The sequence below is a fragment of the Sapajus apella genome, unplaced genomic scaffold (genome assembly GCF_009761245.1).
Source record: "Sapajus apella isolate SASKATOON/1434 unplaced genomic scaffold, GSC_monkey_1.0 scaffold104, whole genome shotgun sequence".
Taxonomy (NCBI): Eukaryota; Metazoa; Chordata; class Mammalia; order Primates; family Cebidae; genus Sapajus; species Sapajus apella.
In genome coordinates this window covers 3,214,842-3,235,005 of record NW_022437044.1, presented here as the reverse complement: position 1 = coordinate 3,235,005, position 20,164 = coordinate 3,214,842, and the positions used below count along the sequence as shown (strand labels likewise).

General features: G+C 34.6%; 1 long non-coding RNA gene across 1 annotated transcript; it reads left to right on the top strand.

The window, feature by feature from the left end:
* Positions 1-537: 537 nt before the first annotated feature.
* Positions 538-7,267, top strand: LOC116536838. Its single transcript, XR_004262819.1, has 3 exons — positions 538-548; positions 6,858-6,863; positions 7,162-7,267. It is a non-coding gene; the product is annotated as an uncharacterized LOC116536838 (long non-coding RNA).
* The last annotated feature ends 12,897 nt before the right edge of the window (positions 7,268-20,164 follow it).

Below are 20,164 nucleotides of genomic sequence, written 5' to 3'. Positions count from 1 at the left end.
TATTGCATTACCTGACCTCTTTGGCTTATACTTTGAGAGGATTTGACCTCAGTGTGTATCATGGTAAATGAGAGCTACAATGTTAGAGTTGGCTGAGGACACTTTACAGAAAATAAAAATTGCTATTGGAGGCCACCAAATTCTTTGTATGAAGTTATTATTTGTATTAAATGGCTTTTTCCATTATTTTACATTTATGCTATTTATTTACTTAGATCCAAAGCAAGTCTTTTCTAAAAACATAGATGTGAATACTATGTTTTCTTAATCTTTTCTGCTAATATACATCATTTGATTGTGATATTTTACTTTATTTACATTTAGAGTAATTACTGTTAAAAATAGAAATTACTATTGCCATTTTGTTCTTTGTTATCTATAAGTTTTATGACAATTTTTTGTCTTTCGTTCTTTTCCTTCCACTTTCCATTGTGTTTACTTAATTTTTGTTTGTGACATTGTTTAATTCTCTTCTTAATTTCTTAGGTAAATCTTCAATAGACAAATTATTTTATGTTTACCATAAAAATTACATTTAACATTTTAAAGTTAGAAAAATTAGTTTTAAACGATACCAACTTAACTTCAATCACATGCAAAATTCTACTCATTTATAGCTCTGCCTACCCAGGTTGTGTCATGGAGGTCACAAATTACATCTTTATATATTGTGTGTACATTTTAACATAGATTTAAATTGTTTTCATTCTTTTGCCCTTTAGATACTATAAATTAATAAAAAATAACTTAACCAAAGTTTTAATAATACTGATTACATGTTTGTCAAAATATTTGCTTTTACCAAAAAACTTTATATTTTTATAGGTTTTCAATTTATTCTGTAGCATTATATTATTTCAGCGTAAAAGATTCCCTCATTATTTATTAAGGGCATATTGTGCAGTAACTAATTTCATCAGCTTTTTATTTTCTGGGAATATCTTAATTATTTCCACATTTTTGAAGGATAGTTGTGCAGGATATAGAATTTTTATTTTAGAGGGTTCTTTACATTAATTTTAATTTTGTGTGGGTTAGTACTAGATATATATATTTATGAGGTACATGAGAAACTTCGATATAGGCATATGTGAAATTATTACATAATGGAGAATGAGGTATCCATCCCCTAGAGCATTTATCTTTTGTGTTACAAAAGATCCAATAACAAGACTCTTCTAGTTATTTTTAAATGTACAATTAAGTTATTATTAACTATAGTCACCTTATTATGTTATTAAACAGTAGGACTTACTCATTCATTTTAACTATTTGTTGTACTCATTAATCATCCTCATGCCCCCTACAACCAGCTTTGCCCTACCCTTTCTAGCTTCTTGTAACCATCCGTCTATTCTCTATGTCCATGAGTTCAATAGTTTTGATTATTTTAATATCCCACAAATAAGTAAGAACATGCAATATTTGTCTTTCTATGCCTGATTTATTTCACTTAACATAAAAGTTTCCAGTTCTATTCATCTTGTTGCAAATAACTGGATCTCATTATTCTTTATGGCTAGCTCATACTGAATTGTGTATATGTATCATATTTCTTTATCCATTCATCTGTTGGTGGACAATTAGGTTGCCTCTAAATCTTGGCTATTTTGAATTGTGCAGCAACAAATATGGGAGTGCAGATATCTCTCTAATATACTGATTTCCTTTATTTTGGACATATACACAGAGGAGGGATTGCTGAATTATATGGTAACTCTCCTTTCTGTTTCTGAGGAAACTCCAAACTGTTTTTCTTATATTTGCACTTATTTATATTTCCATTCACTGTATAGAAAAGTGTCCTTTCTCCACATTCTCACCAGCATTTGTTATTGCCTGCCTTTTGTATATAATCCATTTTAACTGGGTGAGATGGATATCTTCTTGTAGTTTTGGTTTGGATTTCTCTGATAATCAATGATGTGGAGCACCTTTTTATGTGCCTATTTGGCATTTGCATGTCTTCTTTTGAGAAATGTCTATTCAAATCTGTTACTCATATTTTAAATAAAGTTGATAGAGGCAAGAGACAGCCAAATGCCTAGACAAATAGGAAAGAGTCCCCAACAAATCTCTGATCCCTCAAACAAGTCTACACCAGATACTTTGTTCACATAAGGGGACCTGCACAGAGTGCTTGTCTAGGCATGCTCCAAATGCACTGGGGTAAGGGGGTTGAGCCACCATGAATTCATACCTTATGCAGGGGAGGAGAACTGGCTTCTTCAACTTGTATGTTGTGGCCTGATATTCAATATTGTGTGGTGGAAACCTGCATGCAGGACTCCTCACTTTGTTGAGAGTTTTTCTTTCACTTAATAAATTCTGCCCTCCTTACGCATCAATGTGTCTGCATGCCTAATTTGTCCTGGTTGTGAGACAAGAACCTAGGTTTAGCTGAACTAAGGAGGAAAAAAATCCTGCAACATTTTAGTGGCCTTTGTGGGGACACATCAGGAGGGTGAGTAAAATGCAGGCCCAACAACTTCTTTCACTTTTATTTCTGGGCTTTCTTGTCCTCAGATTTTCTCTGAGGACAGGGGAAACTGCCCTCCCCCCATCACTCTCAAGGATCAGGAATGTTGGCCTCAGTCCAACCCATTTTTTTCTATGGCATCTTCCTTTTATTTATTTAATTTTTTTGAGATTATAATGGCAGCTATTTTTTTCTTTTACAATATTGGGCTGTTCCACCCCCACCTCAACAGCCACAGGTGCATGCACAAGATGAACAGGCAAATGACAGCTCTCTGCCCTCTCTCTTCCACCTCTGCTGGGGCTCATGGCCATGTCTGCAGCATGTGAATGTGTTGTCCAATGGCCGTGCAGGACAGGACTGAGTCAAAGCTGCTGCCCGGTCCCCAGTGCCATCTCAAAGGCCAGAGGCCCCAAATGGCCAGCTGAACAGCATTCCCCACCACAAGCCCACAGAGATTTGCCCTTCCCTGACCAAGGGGTCCAGCTTGGTGTGACAACAATTAAAAGTTTCTCTCCCTTTTGGAGGAACTATTTGCATAAGAATAAAAGGTTCTTCCCCCAAGCAAATTCCCTGTCCTACACTGAAGCTGTTTTGTTGGTGTTGTTGTTTTTATTTTCTCCACCCTGTTAGCGGTTAACATAGCCCTACACTAAAGCTGTTTTTTTTTTTTTTCCTATTCTCCTTTAGGTCAGGAGTTAAAATGGGTTGGTGCAAAGATAGTTTTGATTTTTGTCATTACTTAGAATGGCAGTTACTGTGATTGGTTTTGCACCAACCCAATAACAGAGCCTGTTGATTTTTGGGGGCTTTTCTATGCCAGAGGTTTTTCTTGAAAAGCGTTTTCTTAGGCCAGTACCCCCAGTTCATAAGGCACACTTTTATCTCCCTTGTTGGAGGAGGACCCAATTCACAGCTTCACCTGGGATTTAATGAGGTCATGCACCCCTTGAGACATACTTTTTTGTCCCGAACTTAATTCCAAGCTTTTCACTGAAGCTCTAGGAAAGAAAACGGGATCTGAGGGATCCAGAGCAGATGACAATGGAAGGTAAAAGGCACAACACAGGTAAGCACAACTAATTCCTGACAATTAAGCCAAGCCTCCCTTTTCATGGATAAAGGTCATGCTAGCATCCATGATAAAAATGAGTTATAGGAAACTTGAAGGCTACTGACAGCAGGGAGAAAGGCAGCATGTGGATATGAGTAGATAATTTTGCCCCCTAGTCCTGCTGTTAACATAGGTGAAAGCAACATTGGACCCATGGGTGGCACCCTGTCAAGGTAGCTGGGTCTCGGGGATGTAAGGATGGAAGAAAGAGAAGGGATCACTCAAAATAGAAGGGAGCTAGGGATGCCTTATTTACCTCTTTCTAGATAAACAGCTATTCATCTTTAGTCTGTACTCATTTCAAAAGCATCCTGAGTCCTGGGGCTCCTTTTAAAAATAAAAACATATTTTTCTCCTTTTTCCTCCTCTGTGCTCTCTTCAAAGATGGATAATTGTGTCCCTGTTCTACAGGAAATTCCACTCTGATCCATCCTCCAAACTGAGAAAAGTTAATTTTCCAAACCTCAAACTGGTTGGCTTAGAATTCAGCTCAGGGGAAGGGAACCCAGAAGCCTGACATGGCAGCAAAGTGGTAAAAGTTTTTTAGCAGTCATACTTTTGGTCTCCCTCTCTATGTGAAAAACAGTAAAAGGAATGGTAAGGATCACTGTTAATATCCTCTATAAAGTTTTAATTAGTGAAAAAGAATGTATGAGTTTGGTCTTAAGTTGTAGCCAACCTGGTGTGATTTGCATGTCTTGATTGAGGCTTGTTGGTTGCACCTGTGAGGTTACTTTTGAAAAAGTTCAAAAGCCAGAAATATTGCCCACTTGATATGGCTAAAGTTAGGTAATAAGGGATTTAAAGGGACTTTCTTAAAGAGCACTCAGCTTAATTAAAACTGGATATACAAGCAATAGAAATATTAAAAATACCAGTATGTTTTTTTTTTTTTTCTCTTCTTGGATCTTCTTTATCTGAAAAAAATTTTTTTTCTTAGTCAATCGAATTATTTTTCTCCATTTTGCCTTGCCACTCTTTATGCATGCATGAGAGGCCCTAAGATAATTTCTCATAGCATGGGACTTCTTGGGAAAAACAGAAAAGGCACTACTGATTCCATTTTGGGATAAATCTCTGTTGCTTATGAAACCCCAGAAAATAAAAATGAATAGATCCCTCTCAAAACCTGTTTTTATCTTCCAGTTAAACCTGTTGATTAGGCCATAGAAACTATAACTTTTCCTAGCCTTGTTCATAAAGGGCTCTCTACCCAGAGGCCAATAATCCGATTAGGAGATTGGTAAACAAAAATCTTATAACCACTGGATCTTCCTCTATCTGTTTAGATCAAATATTTTTTGAAAGTTAAAAGCTGTAATACCTATTAATTTACACAACTTCAACCTTAGAGAAATAAAAGCAGTCTTAAAGATTCTTGGTAAAATGTAAATGTTAAAATATAGATAGGTGGTCTAAATTGTGCAAATCAGATATAAGGTTTGCTAATTGTTTTAAGGTTGTAAACTGCTTCTCTGCCTTTTTAGAACTGTTTCACTTGCCTGTTTTACAACTCGATAAGGCCTGGGAACATATGGAATTAACCATGCCCTTAACTACGCTGGAAGTGTCAGACTGTATCATTGCCTAGTGCATAATTAAAACAACTTACCAGATTTTACATTGAAGTTAAAAATTGCAAAGAGTTACCATTATAACATGTAATTCAAAACACCAAAAATGGATTTACATGCAAGTTTTGTAAGAACAGTAAAATGTATTTTTAGCAATAGATTATAAGAAGGCATTAAAATGTAAATTTTTGCCTAGGGTTAAAGAATTGTCTTAATTAGATAAGATGAAGTTAAAGATTTAAACAAGTTGTGGAAGGTTTCTAAACATTTATCTTGCAAAAGAAATTCTACGTTTGAACATATTAACTACAATAAAAAGGGTATTATATGGTTTTTCCATAAATTGTGCGTTGAAACAAAAGCACAACAAGGTTCCCTATGGCACTAATCTGATCTTTAGCAGAATTTGTAAAGGGTTATAAAAGGTTTATAAGAATCTTACCTCATGGTCAAACTGGTTTGAATTGCAGAGAGTTGTCTAAAAAGTTGTATTAAAAAACTAAGGTTGACATTAATAGTAAACTAATGAAAGGGTAAAATTTGACTTTCTCTCCCTTGCACAAAATTTTCATGTAATAAGAAAGGATAATGAAAGCTGTTCATTTGCCTTCCAGATAGGCTCCCAAGAAAAAGGAAGAGAAGACAGTAGACAAATTGTTTAAAAAGCTAAGTCTATTTTCTTAAAGAGTAAAGGTTTTTTCCTTGTTTTAAAATTTTTAACTCATTATTTTGCCAAAGTAAATAATTTATGGTAATCTGAAACTCTACTTTAAACAGCAAGTGTTTTAATCCTCTAACATATCTAACAGGCTTCTTCCAAATTAAACCTCAGTTGCAAGGTTGTCTTTTCTAACCTCTAGCTCTGGAATGCTACAGAGGGCCTCTGGAGCATCTGGAAGAGGGATAAACAGGATTATTTGGAATGTTTAGGTACATGGAATTGACAAAATAATGTTTAATATTCTTCAGGTTGTATTTTAGTGAATAATAATAATATATGTTCTAAAATTGCATGGGACTTATAAAATTCTAATGTCTGAATATATGCTATTAATCACTGTTAAGGTTTTTATGTTAAGTATTGTAAACCAAAGGGATAACCAAATTTATTTGTCAACCCTGTTTTTGACTATAACTACCCTGCATATTTTGTTATTCACAGTCAATTGTTGTCTTGTTTTCATCTTCTTCAAAAGGTGGTTTAAAGTCAGCTATAGAACTTTGACAGGTGCTCTAAATTCAAGTTTCTGTTAACTTTGGTAATCATGACATTGAAATAAAGAAAAACACACAGGACCAATGAAGAGCTCAAATGTTCACAACTATCAAACAGAGCAGGAATTAACAGAATAAAATAAACTAACAAAATAAAATAAACTAACAGAAAACCGAAGTAATCATTTTTTAACATTTGCTTAAAACAGTGTTAATTCTTGTTTTGTACTTCAGAGTTAAGAAAACTTTTATTCTGAGCTATTTACATTCTTTAGTAATTGAGTAAGATATACTCCTATGAACAAAATTTGAAGCATGTTTGTTTCTCTATGCCTGGCTCCTCTAGAATTTGGAAGCTACATGAGTATTCTTAATTTATAGCAATATGGTTATTTGTATCAGTGCAATAAGAATAGATTTTCTTTGAAACAGATGCAACTGGAGTAACTGGTTGTTTTTCCAAGGCTTTGACTAGAAGTCTGTGCATCTCTTTAAGGAATCAAGATTGACATGCAGAGCCAATAAAAGCCCCTTTGGAAAATTGGCCTCATACCTTGTCTAAACAGCTGCAGCACAGATTTCCTAAACTGTGAGGAGTAAAGAATGTCACTTTCTAAGAAGCCCAGAAACCCCATGTTCTTGGGGCCTCAAGAAGAGGGAAGTTAACCCAACTCACAGGTATTTGAGGGTACTAAACCATGGGGGGGCTCAGCTTTAAAACTCCTGTCTGATATCCCTTGTAGAACAGAGTTCCATCAGAGTCAATTTAGAAAACTTAGGTAAAAATAATTATTCTTGCTGCACTTTATGCAAATAATCAGGTCAAGTATAAGACTAAAGTTTATTTCGGAAACAACTTATTCCTATCATGATTTGTTTTTAACAAAAATGGAGACAACAGAGAGAGAGAGAAATTATGCTTCTAAGCTTATAATGCATATGTCATTAAACTCAGTCATTTGTCAGTTTTTTGCCCACACTTTTTTTCAGACTTTTTTTTTTTTATATTATACTTTAAGTTCTGGGATACATGTGCAGAACATGCAGGCTTGTTACATAGGTATACATGTGCCATGGTGGTTTGCTGCACACTTCAACCCACCATCTTCATTAGACATTTCTCCTGTTATTCCTCCCCTTGGTCCCCACCCCTCAAACAGGCCCCAGTGTGTGATGTTCTCCTCCCTGTGCCCATATGTTCTCATTGTTCAACTCTCACTTATCAGTGAGAACATGTTGTGTTTGGTAGTCTGTTCCTGTGTTAGTTTGCTGAGAATGATGATTTCCAGCTTTATTCATGTCCCTGCAAGGGAAATGAACTCATTCTGTTTTACGGCTGCATAGTATTTACATGGTGTATGTGTGCCACATTTTCTTTATTCAGTCTAACATTGATGGGCATTTAGGTTGGTTCCAAGTCTTTGCTATTGTGAATAGTGCTGCAATAAACATGTGTGTGCACTTATAATAGAATGATGTATAATCCTTTGGGTATATATCCAGTAATGGGATTGCTGGGTCAAATGGTATTTCTAGTTCTAGATTTTTGAGGAATTGCCGCACTTTCTACCACAATGGATGAACTGATTTACATTCTCACTAACAGTGTAAAAGCATTCCTATTTCTCCACATCCTCCCCAGCATCTGTTGTTTCCTGACTTTTTAATGATTGTCATTCAAACTGGTGTGAGATGGTATTTTATTGCGGTATTGATTTGCATTTCTCTAATGACCAGTGATGATGAGCTTTTTGAAAATATGTTTGTTGGCCACATAAATGTCTTCTTTTGAGAAATGTCTGTTCATATTCTTTGCCCACATTCTGATGGGGTTGTTATTTGTTTGGAAATTTGTTTAAGTTCCTTGGAGATTCTGGATATTAGCCCTTTGTCAGATGGATAGATTGCAAAAATTTTCTCCCATTCTGTAGGTTGCCTGTTCATTCTGATAATAGTTTCTTTTGCTGTGCAGAAGCTCTTTAGTTTAATTAGATCCCCTTTGTTAATTTTGGCTTTTGCAACTGCTTTTGGTGTTTAGTCATGAAGCATTTGCCCATGGCTATGTACTGAAGAGTATTTCCTAGGTTTTCATCTAGGGTTTTTATGGTGCTGGATCTTACGTTTAAATCTTTTATCCATCTTGAGTTAATTTTTGAATAAGGTATAAGGAAGGGGTCCAGTTTCAGTTTTCTGCATATGGCTAGTCAGTTTTCCCAACACCATTTATTAAATAGGGAATCCTTTCTCCATTACTTGTTTTTGTCAGGTTTGTCAAAGACCAGATTGTTGTAGATGTGTGGTGTCATTCCTGAGACCTCTGATCTGTTCCATTGGTCTATATATCTGCTTTGGTATCAGTACCATGCCGTTTCATTACTATAGCTTTGTAGTCTACTTTGAAGTCAAGTAGTGTGAGCTTCCAGCTTTGTTCTTTTTGCTTAGGATTGTCTTGGCTATACGGGCCCATTTTTGGTTCTATATAAAATTTAAAGTAGTTTTTTCTAATTCTGTGAAGAAAGTCAATGGAAGCTTGATGGGAATAGCATTGAATCTATAAACTACTTTGGGAAGTATGGCCATTTTGGTGGTATTGATTCTTCCTATCCATGAGCATGGAATATTTTTCTATTTGTTTGTGTCCTCCTTTATTTCCTTGAGCAGTGGATTGTAGTTCTCCTTGAAGAGGTCCATATCACTTGTAAGTTGTATTCCTTGGTATTTTATTCTCTTTACTTTTGTGAATGGGAGTTCGCTCATGATTTGGCTGTTTGTCTATTACTGGTGTATACTAATGCTTGTGATTCTTGCTCATTGATTTTGTATCCTGAAGTTTTGCTCAAATTGCTTATCAGCTTAAGGAGTTTTTGGGTTGGGATGATAGGTTTTTCTAAATATACAATCATGTCATCTGTAAACAGAGATAATTTGACTTCCTCTCTTCCTATTTGAGTACACTTTCTTTCTCTTTCCTAATTGCCCTGGCCAGAACTTCCAATGCTATGTTGAATAGAAGTGGCGAGAGAGGGCACACTTGTCTTGCAATGGTTTTCAAAGGGAATGCTTCTAACTTTTGCCCATTCAGTATGATATTGGCTGTGGGTTTGTCATAAATACCTCATTATTTTGATATATGTTCCATCAACACCTAGCTTATTTAATGTTTTTAATATAAAGTCTTGTTGAATTTTATCAGATTTTTATGCATCTATTGAAATAATCATGTGTGTTTGTCATTTGTTCTGTTAGGCGATGGGTTAATTTTATGGATTTTCATATGTTGAACCAGCCTTGCAACCCAGGGATGAGCTGACTTGACTGTGGTGAATAAGCTTTTTGATGTGCTGCTGGATTCAGTTTGCCATTATTTTATTGAGGATTTTCACATTGATGTTCATCAGGGATATTGACCTGAAATTTTCTTTTTGTTGTGTCTCTGACGGGTTTTGGTATCAGGATGATGCTGACCTGATGAAATGAGTTAGGAAAGAGTCTTTCTTTTTCAATTTTTTGGGATAGTTTCAGAAGGAATGCTACTAGCTCCTCTTTGTACCTCTCATGGAATTCAGATTTGAATCTCTCTGATTCTGGGATTGTTTTGGTTTCTAGGCTATTAATTACTGTCTCACTTTCAGAACTTGTTGTTGGTTTATTCAGAGATTTTACTTCTTCCTAGTTTAGTCTTTGGAGGGTTTATGTGTCCTTCTAGTTTAGTTATGTGGAGGTGTTCATAGTATTCTCTGGTGGTAGTTTGCATTTCTTTGGGATCAGTGGTGATCTCCCCTTTATCATTTTTTATTATGTCTACTTCATCCTTCTTTCTTTTCTTCTTTATTATTCTTCTAGTAGCCTATCTATTTTGTTAGTCTTTTCAAAAATATACAGTTTCTGGATTCATTGAATTTTTTGAAGGTTTTTTTTTTTGGCTATATATCCTTCATTTCTGCTTTGATCTTGGTTCTTTCTTATTTTCTGCTAGCTTTTGAGTTTGTTTGCTCTTGCTTTTCCAGTTCTTTTCATTGTGATGTTAGAGTCTGGATTTTAGATCTTTTCTGATTTCTCTTGTGGGCATTTAGTGCTACAAATTTCCCTCTCACCACTTTTTCAGCTGTGTCTCAGAGATTCTGGTGTGTTTGTCTTTGTTCTCATTGGTTTCAAAGAACTTATTTATTTCTTTCTTAATTTCATAATTTACCCAATTGTCATTCAGGAGCAGTTTGCTCACTTTCCATGCAGTTGTGCAGTTTTGAGTGAGTTTCTCAATGCTGAGTTTTAATTTGATTGCACTGTGATCTGAGAAATTTTTTTTATGATTTCTGCTATTTTGCATTTGCTGAAGAGCATTTTACTTCCAATTATGTGGCCAATTTTAGAACAGGTACTATGTGGTGCTACAAAGAATGCATATTCTGTTAATTTGGGATAGAGAGTTCTGTTGATGTATATTGGTCCAGAGCTGAGCTCAAGTCCTGAATATCCTTGTTAATTTTCTGTCTTGTTGATCTAATATTGACAGTGAAGTCTTAAAGTCTCCCACTGTTATTGTATAGGAGTATAAGTCTCTTTGTAGGTCTCTAAGAATTTGCTTTATAAAGCTGGGTGCTCCTGTATTGGGTGCATATATATTTAGGATGGTTAGCTCTTCTTATTGCATTGATCCCTTTACCATTATGTAATGCCTTTGTCTTCTTTGTCTTTTTTGATCCTTGTTGGTTTAAAGTCTGTTTTATCAGAGACTAGGATTGCATCCTGCATCTTTTTTTTTTTTCTTTCTCTTTCCATTGGCTTAGTAAATCTTCCTCCATCACTTTATTTTGAGCCTATGTATGTCTTCGCAAGTGAGATGTGTCTCCTGAATACAGCACACTGATGGGTCTTGACTCTTTATCCAACTTGCCAGTGTATGCCTCTTAATTGGGGCATTTAGCCCATTTACATTTAAAGTTAAATTGGTATGTGTGAATTTGTTGCTATCATTATGATGCTATGTGTTAGCTGATGAATGGTCTCTACATTTTGCTTTCTTTTTGCATTGGCAGGTACGGGTTTTTTCTTTACATATTAATACTTCCTCCAGGAGCTCTTGTAAGGCAGGCCTGGTGGTGACAAAAACCCCCAGCAGTTGTTGTTTTAAAAGGATTTTATTTCTCTTTCACTTATGAAACTTAGTTTGGCTGGATATAAAATTCTGGGTTGAAAATTGTTTTCTTATTTTCTTTTTTTTAAGGTAAGATGTTTTTATTTGAAAATCTCAATATCTTGTTTATAACAGTAGGGACAAGGCATACATGCTGGTCATGAAAGCACCCTTGGACCTGGTTTGGTTCTGAGAAGCAGCAGAGGAAAACCTTAGTGAGAAAATATATTGACAAGCCACATTATAGGAAGCAGTCTGTCTCTATGGCAGAACCAGGGGAAAAACACATTGTGAAAATTTTCTGCCTGCTTACTTTGGCTGAGGAGGTGTGAAGGCTAAAAAAAGTACACAAAATCAAGGTCATTAAAAAATGTTCCACTAACCAGTAATTGGCCCTTGTTCTTCTATCACATGAACCTCTTGCATGTAGTGGCATAGGGAAAACTCAGCTGTTTCAGTGATGAGTAATCAAAAAGGAATACACACAGTATTCATACTAAGATGCTACACAAAGAAAGGGAAAACAGAACAGGAAGAAACAAAAGGTTGATAGAGCACACTTTTAGAAAAAAGGTTTTCATAAAGCAACTTAAAATTATAATCAAACATTTTAGCACTAATCTTAAACATAGAATGAATGAATCTTCTCTTTGAGGAAGAACCACAAAGCAGAAATATAAGAGCTTATGGAACATGCAGCCAACAAGCATAGAAAAAAAATACTCAATTACTAATTGTTGGAGAAATGCGTATTAAAAAAACAGAGATACTATTTCACACCAGTCAGAATGGTAATTGTTAAAACGTCAAAATATAAGGGATGTTGGTGATGTCGCAGAGAAAAAGAATCTCTTATATACTGTTGGCAAAAATGTAAATTAGTTCAGCCACTGTGGAAAGCAGTTTGAAGATTTCTCAAACAACTTAGAGCTACCATTTTACCTAGCAATTCAATTGCTGGTTACATATATCCCAAGGAAAATAAATTGTTCTAGCAAAGAGACAAATTCACTTATACTTTCATTGCAGCACTACTACTACAGTAGCAAAGACATGGAATGAACCTAGTTGCCAATTGATCATGGACTAGATTTTCAAATGTGATACATATACACGATGGAATACTAGGTAGCTATACAAAGAATAATATCATGCCCTTTGCAGCAACATGGATGCAGCTAGAGGCCATATTTCTAAGTAATTAATGCAAGAACAGAAAACCAAATACTGCATGTTCTCACTTATAAGTGGGGCAAAGCGTCGAGTACACATGAACACAAAGATGGAAACAATAGACACTGGAGGCTACAAGTAGGGGAGGGTGAAAGAGGGATGAGAGTACTATCAGGTACCATGCTCACTCTCTGGATGATGGGGTCATTTTTACACCAAATCTCAGTGACACAGAATTTCCCCATGTAACAAATGTGCACATGTATGCCCTAACCTAAAATAAAAGCTGAGAAACATAAAGATGGAAATAATAATATTTAACAACTGTTAAATCAGACATTCTGAGAAACAAATCTTAATTGTTGCAGATCATAAAGCTAAAATGGAGTTGTTGAGGCTTTCTGTTGTTTCAGTTATTAACACTTTAGGTATGCATTTTTAGATAGTACATGGAGTTTCAGGTAAAGCGTTCTATTAGGCACTCAGAGGCTCAACCAAATAATGGTCTTGTTCCCAATGATTTAAAAAATGTTTAATGTTTTACCAATCATATCGATTTACATACTGTAATCAAATATAAATATGTTTATTTTCTCTGCAAATGTTATTTTATCAATATGAATTGGTGAAGTTAACATTTAGTAGAGATATTTGAACAAGTTTTTAAAAGATAAATGCTTTTCTAAACCAAACAAAAAGTGGAAATTGTTAGTGGTGGCATGTGTTTCAGGAAGAGGGAAAGAGGAATATGTGAGCATTCTTGAAGGAATGGTTAATGCTTCACTTGGACTATAGAACATGAAGAATTGGAGGCTGTGTTGGGTGATGCTGCTGGTTAAAATTATATAATGTTTTTCATTGAGAGCTTAGTACATGTTGTCATTTAGACTTTGGACTATGGCAATGTGGAATTGATGTGTTTCTTAAAAAAAGATCAACAGAAATATTTGTATTTGACTCTTCTTTATTTTTAGTTTCATTTTAAAATTACTTGTATTTGAAATTTTATAATTTTTGCTTTTATTATAGAATGAAGGGTACATGTGCAGGTTTGATTAATGGGTGTATTTTATGATTCTGAGCTTCAGGGTACAAATGATCTCAACACCCTGATATTATGATTACTAATCATAATATATCAGCTCAGAAAAACTAGGCTCTTTTTCAGGCCACACTGCATTTCTCTCCCCACCATCCAGTAGATCCCCCCCACCTACTGTTTTCATTTTATGGTTATGTATATTCAATGTTTAGCTCCCACTTATAAATGAGAACATACAATAGTTGTTTCTCTGTTGTTGCAATAATATGCTTAGGACAATGGCCTTGAGTAGCATCCATAGTTCTGCAAAAGACATGATTTTTTTCATTTTATAGATGCATAGTATTCCATGATGTGCGTGTATCATATTTTCTTTATCTAGTATACCATCAATGGGCATACAGATTGATTTCATTTCTTTGCTATTGTGAATAGTGTTATGATAAACATGCAAGTACACACGGTTTTTTGGTAGAATAGTTTATTTTATTTTGGATACATACCCAGTAATGGGATTATTGGGTTGAATGGCTGCTCTGTTTTAAGTTCTTTGAGAAATCTCCAAACTATTCACAGTGGTTGAACTAAGTTATATTTCCATCAGCAGTTTATAAACATTCCCTTTTCTCTGCAATTTCATTGGCATCTGTTTATTTTTTTATTTTTATTTTTACTTTTTATTGGTAGCCATTCTGACTGATGTGAGATAGTATCTCATTGTGGTATTGATTTACATTACTCTGATGATTATAGATCCATTTGTACAACTTCTTTTGAAAAGTCTGTCCGTTCATGTCTTTTGCCCATTTTATATTTGTGTTATTTGGGCTTTTTGTTTATTTGCTTAATTTTCTTATTGATTCTAGATATTAGACCTTTTTCAGGTGCATAGTTGGAAATAATTTTTCCCATTATGAAGGCTGTCTGTTTACTCTGGTGTCAATTTATTGCAGGAACCTGTTAGTTTAATTAGGTCTCAGTGTCAATTTTTGTTTTTTTGTTGCAGTTGTTTTTGGGGACTTAGCCATAAATTCTTCACCAAAGTTAATGTTGAAAAGAATATTTCCAAGATTTCCTTTTTAATTTTACTTTATTATTTTTTGAGACAGGATCTCATTCTGTTGCCCAGGCTAGAGTGCAGTGGTGTGATCTCAGCTCAGCTCACCACACCCACACCTCCCAGACTGTAGCCATCCTCCCACCTTAGCCTCCCAAGGAGCTGGGCCTACAGGCAAATGCCAACACGCCCTGTTAATTTTTGTATATTTTGTATAGGTGTGGTCTCGCCATGTTGGTGTTGCCCAGGCTGGTCTGGAACTCCTGAGTTTAAGTAATCTGCCTACCTTGGCCTCCCAAAACACTGAGATTATAGGCATGAGCAACAGTTACTCCCAGCTATATTTCCTTGTAGAATTTTTACAGTTTTACATCTTACATTTAGGTCTTTAATCTACCTTAAGTTAATTTTTGTATACAATGAGAATTATTGTGATTTTTTATTGTTTTGCATATTGCTAGCCAGTTGTCCTAGCATCATTTATCAAATATGAAGTCTTTTCTGCATTGCTTATTTTTGTTGATTTTGTCAAAGATCAGATTGTTCTATGTGTGTCAGTTTATTTCTCAATTCTTTACTGTTTTTTTTTTGTTGTTGTTGTTGTTTGTTTGTTTGTTTTTACCAGTACCATGCTGTTTTAGTTACTGTGGCTTTCTAGTAAAGTATGAAATGGAAATATGTAATACTTTTGGGTTTGTTCTATTTGCTTGGGATTGCTTTGGCTACCCTGGCATTTTTGGTGGTGTTGTTCCAAATAAATTTTAGAATAGATTTTTCTAATTTCATAAAAAATGACACTGATACTTTTATAAAGATAGAATTGAATCTGTAAATTGTTTTGGAAAGTATAACCATTTAAAAAATATTGATTCTCTCAATCAATGAGAATGAAATGTTTCTCCATTTATTTTTGTCATTGCTGATTCTTTTCAGCAGTGTTTTGTAGCACTTTTTGTAGGGATCTTTCATCTTTTGGTTTGATGAATTCCTGAGTATTTCATTTTTATGATTTTTATGTGGCTATTGTAAGTGGCTTTGTATTCTTGATTTGCTTCTTAACTAGAACATTATTGGTGAATGAAAATGCTACTGATTTTTTGTAAGTTAACTTTGTATCATGAAAGTTTACTGAATTCATTTTCCAGTTCAAGGATAATTAGAATGAGTCTTTTGGGTTTTCAATGCATAGAGTTCATATCATCAGCAAAGAGAGATAGACTGACTTCTTCTTTTCCTATTTCAGTGCCTTTTATTTCTTTCTGTTGCCTGATTATTCTAACTAGTACTTCTAACTAGTAGTTAAATAGGAGTAGTGAAAGTAAGCATCCTTGCCTTGTTATGGTTCTCAAGCAGGATGGTTCCAGCTTTTGGCAGCTCAGTATGATGTTGGTAGTGAGTTTGTCATAGATGGCTCTTACTGCTTCAAGGTTTGTTTATTAGATGCCTAGTTTCTGGACGATTTTTATCATAAAGAGATGTTGGATTTCACTGAAGGCTTTTTCTGCATCTATTGTGATGATCATGTGTTTTTATTCTATTTATATGATGAATCACATTTATTTATTTGCATATATTAAACCAACCTTGTATTTCAGGAATAAAGCCTATATGATCATGGTAAATTAACTTTTTGATATGCTGCTAGATTTAATTTCCTAGTAGTTTACAATTTTTGCATCAATGTTCATCAGAGATACTGGTATGAAGTTTTCTTTATTTGTTAAGTCTCTGCCAAATTTTGGTGTCAGCATGATGCTAGCTTCTTAGATTAAGTTAGGAAGAAGTTCCTCCTCCTAAGTTTCTGAAATAGATTCAATATAATTGGTATCAATTCTTCTTTGTACATGTGAGAGAATCCAGTTGTTAGTCCATTCAGTATTTTGATTTGTAGGATTTTGTGGTTGGTAGGATTTTTATTAATGATTCCATCTCTGAATTTGTTATTGATCTGTTCAGATTGTCACTTACCTCCTGGTTCAATTTTGAGAGATTGTGCGTCTCTGGGAATTCATCCATTTCCTCTATATTTTCTAATTAGTTTTCATAGAGGTATTTATGATAATCTCTGAGGCTCCGTTGTATTTCTATGAGGTTGCTTGTAATATTATTTGTCATTTCTAATTCCACTTTTATTTTTCAAACAACCAATTCTTGGTTTAATTGATCTGATCTTTTGATGAACTTTTTGGTCTCAATTTTATTCAGTTCATCTCTGATTTTAGTTATTTTTTTATCTTCTATTAGCTAAAATCTGCTTTATGGATGAATATATAGCTTATCTTAAAATACACTCTGTGTGCAGATGAGAAAAACGTATTGTCTGTAGTTGCTGGGTGATGTATTCTTTAGATGTCTGTTTGGTCCAATTAGTCAAATGTTAGGTTTAAGTCCAAAACTTTTTGGTGGTTTTCTGCCTTAATGACCTGTCTAATACTTTTAGTGGAGTACTGAAATTACCCACCATTATTTTGTGCCCTTCTAAGGCTTTGCATAGGTCAAGAAGTACTTGTTTTGTGAATCTAGGTGCATTTTTATTATCTGTGCATTAATTGAAATTTATTTCAGTTCTCCATGAAGAAAACTCTTTGGTATTGTCCTTGGCACAAGTTTGCTAGTAATAAATTAGCTCCCTTTTTTTTGCTTTTATTTATTTATTATTTCTATTTGTTTGTTGAGATAGAGTATCTCTGTGCTGCCAAGGCTGGAGTGTGGTAGTATGATCTAGGTTCACTGCAACCTCTGCCTCCTGTGTACAAGCAATTCTTGTGACTCAGCCACCTGAGCAGCTGAGATTACAGGCACGTGCCACCATATCCAGCTATTTTTTGTATTTTTAGTAGAGACAGGGCCAACTCTTGGCTTGAAATGATCCACCCACTTTGGCCTCCCAAAGTGCTGGGATTATAGGCATGAGCCAAACACTCTTGGCCTGTGTATGTGTGTGTGTGTGTGTGTGTGTGTGTTTAATTTTGCTTTTAAATGTCATTATTTCATTTTCTTTTTATTTTATATAAATTTTTATTTTTAAATTAAGTTAGAATATTGTGAAGTTACAGTGAGTGGTCCTATGCACACTTAATTAAGTTTACTTCAAAGACAATGTTTTACTATACTATAGTACATTGTCAAAACCAGGACACTGAATTTGGTAAGAGACAATTACCTGAGGTACAGACTTTATTTAGATATTACTATTGTTTATATGTAATCGTGTGTGTGTGTGTTTTGTGTGTGTATGTCTGTACATCTATAAAATGGTCTCAAATGTGTAGACTTACTTTACTATCACCACTATTAGGATTCATAACTCTTCCATCATCACAATTAAAAACACCAATGGTACCCCTTAATAGTCATTATTTCCATAACCTTAATCCCTGGAAGCTACTGACCTGTTGTTCATCACTAAAATGTAATCATTTCAACAATGCTATTTCAACAGAGTAATACATTATGTAATCATGTGTAATTTCCTTTGATGCATTTAGTATAATGTTCTTGAGATCCATTGTGTACTAATAATCTGCCCCTTTATATTGCAAAATAGAATTCCATTGTACTGATATCCAATTTTTTATTCTATTTGTTCATCACAGGCCATATATGTTGTTGCCTGTATCTGGCTATTACAAATAAAACTTTTATAAATCTTAGTTAACAGGTTTTTTTGGTGTGCAAATAAGTTTGCATTTTTCCAGGGTAAAAGCGAAGGAGAGTGGAATTAGTCTTATGGTAGTTACATGTATAATATATATGTATATATATACACATATATATATTTGTATACATATGTGTGTGTGTCTGTGTATATATATATAACTCAGAATGTGGCTATATTTGGTGATACAGCCTTTGAAGAAATGACTGTTAAATGAATTTATTAGGGTGACCCATAATCCAATATAACTAGTGTCATTTTAAGAAGATCACAATACAGATGCATGCATAGAAATTGTGACTATGTCACATGGACCACATGACAGGCTTTGTGTGACAGGGATAACCAGGAGAGATTGCAAAGAAAGATGGTGGTCATCTGCAACCTGAGCACAGAAACCTCAAAAGAAACTAAGTCAGCCAAAAATTTGACTTAGATTTTTAGTCCATAAGATACTTAAGAAAATGTTTTAAGTCACTCATTCTGTGGCAATTTGTTAAAGAAGCATGAGCAAAGTAATATATAGTCTCTAGCAGAGACTTATGTACATATTCTGTCTCAATACATTTGTTAGTTATGGGCATTCCATAAAAATGAGATATTATATGTGGCTTTTTGCGTTTGGCTTAAAGTGTACAAGTCATTTGCCTCTTTGGTTAGGTTTATTTCTGAAAGTTTTATTCTTTTTGGTGTTATTATAAATAGAATTTTAAAATTATTTTGACTATTTGTTAGTATATAGAAATGTAACTAAGTTTTATGTCCTGATTTTGTTTCCTACAACTGAACTGAATTTTTATATTAGTTCAGTTTTTGTCATTTTTGTTACTGTTTAATCTTTAGGGTTTTATGCATATAAAATTCTGCCGTATGTGAAGAGAGATAATGTCACTTTCTTCTTTTCAATATGGATACATTTTATTTCTCTTTTTCTCCTAATTGTTCTGGCTAGGAATTCCAGTTCTATGTTGAATGGAAGTAGCAAAAATAAAAAAAAATCACAAATCAAATTACAGGAAAATTTAAAAAATATTTTTCAATATGTTTACCTTTACTGGAATTCTTTATACTGTTGCATGAATTCTTGTTACTGTATAGTGTCCTTTTATATCAACTCAAAGTACTTTTTTTTTTTTTTTTGGAGACGGAGTTTCGCTCTTGTTACCCAGGCTGGAGTGCAATGGCGCGATCTCGGCTCACCGCAACCTCCGCCTCCTGGGTTCAGGCAATTCTCCTGCCTCAGCCTCCTGAGTAGCTGGGATTACAGGCACACGCCACCATGCCCAGCTGATTTTTTGTAGTTTTAGTAGAGATGGGGTTTCACCGTGTTGACCAGGATGGTCTCGATCTCTTGACCTCGTGATCCACCTGCCTCGGCCTCCCAAAGTGTTGGGATTACAGGCGTGAGCCACCGCGCCCGGCCAGTACTTTATTTTTTATTGTAGGGCATGACTAGTGCTAATGCTCGCTCTGCTTTTTACTTTTTGGGGAATTTATTTCTCCATCATTTGTGAAGAAAGTTTTACTAAATGTAGAATTATTGGTTGATATTTATTTCAACATTTAAATATTATATCCCACTATCTTCTGGCTTCCAAACTTTCTGTTGGGAAATCAGCTGATATTTTTATGGAGAATTCCTCTTATTAGTCACTTTACTCTTGATGCTTTCAATATTCTGTTTTTATGTTTGTTTTTCAGCAGTTTCATTATAATGT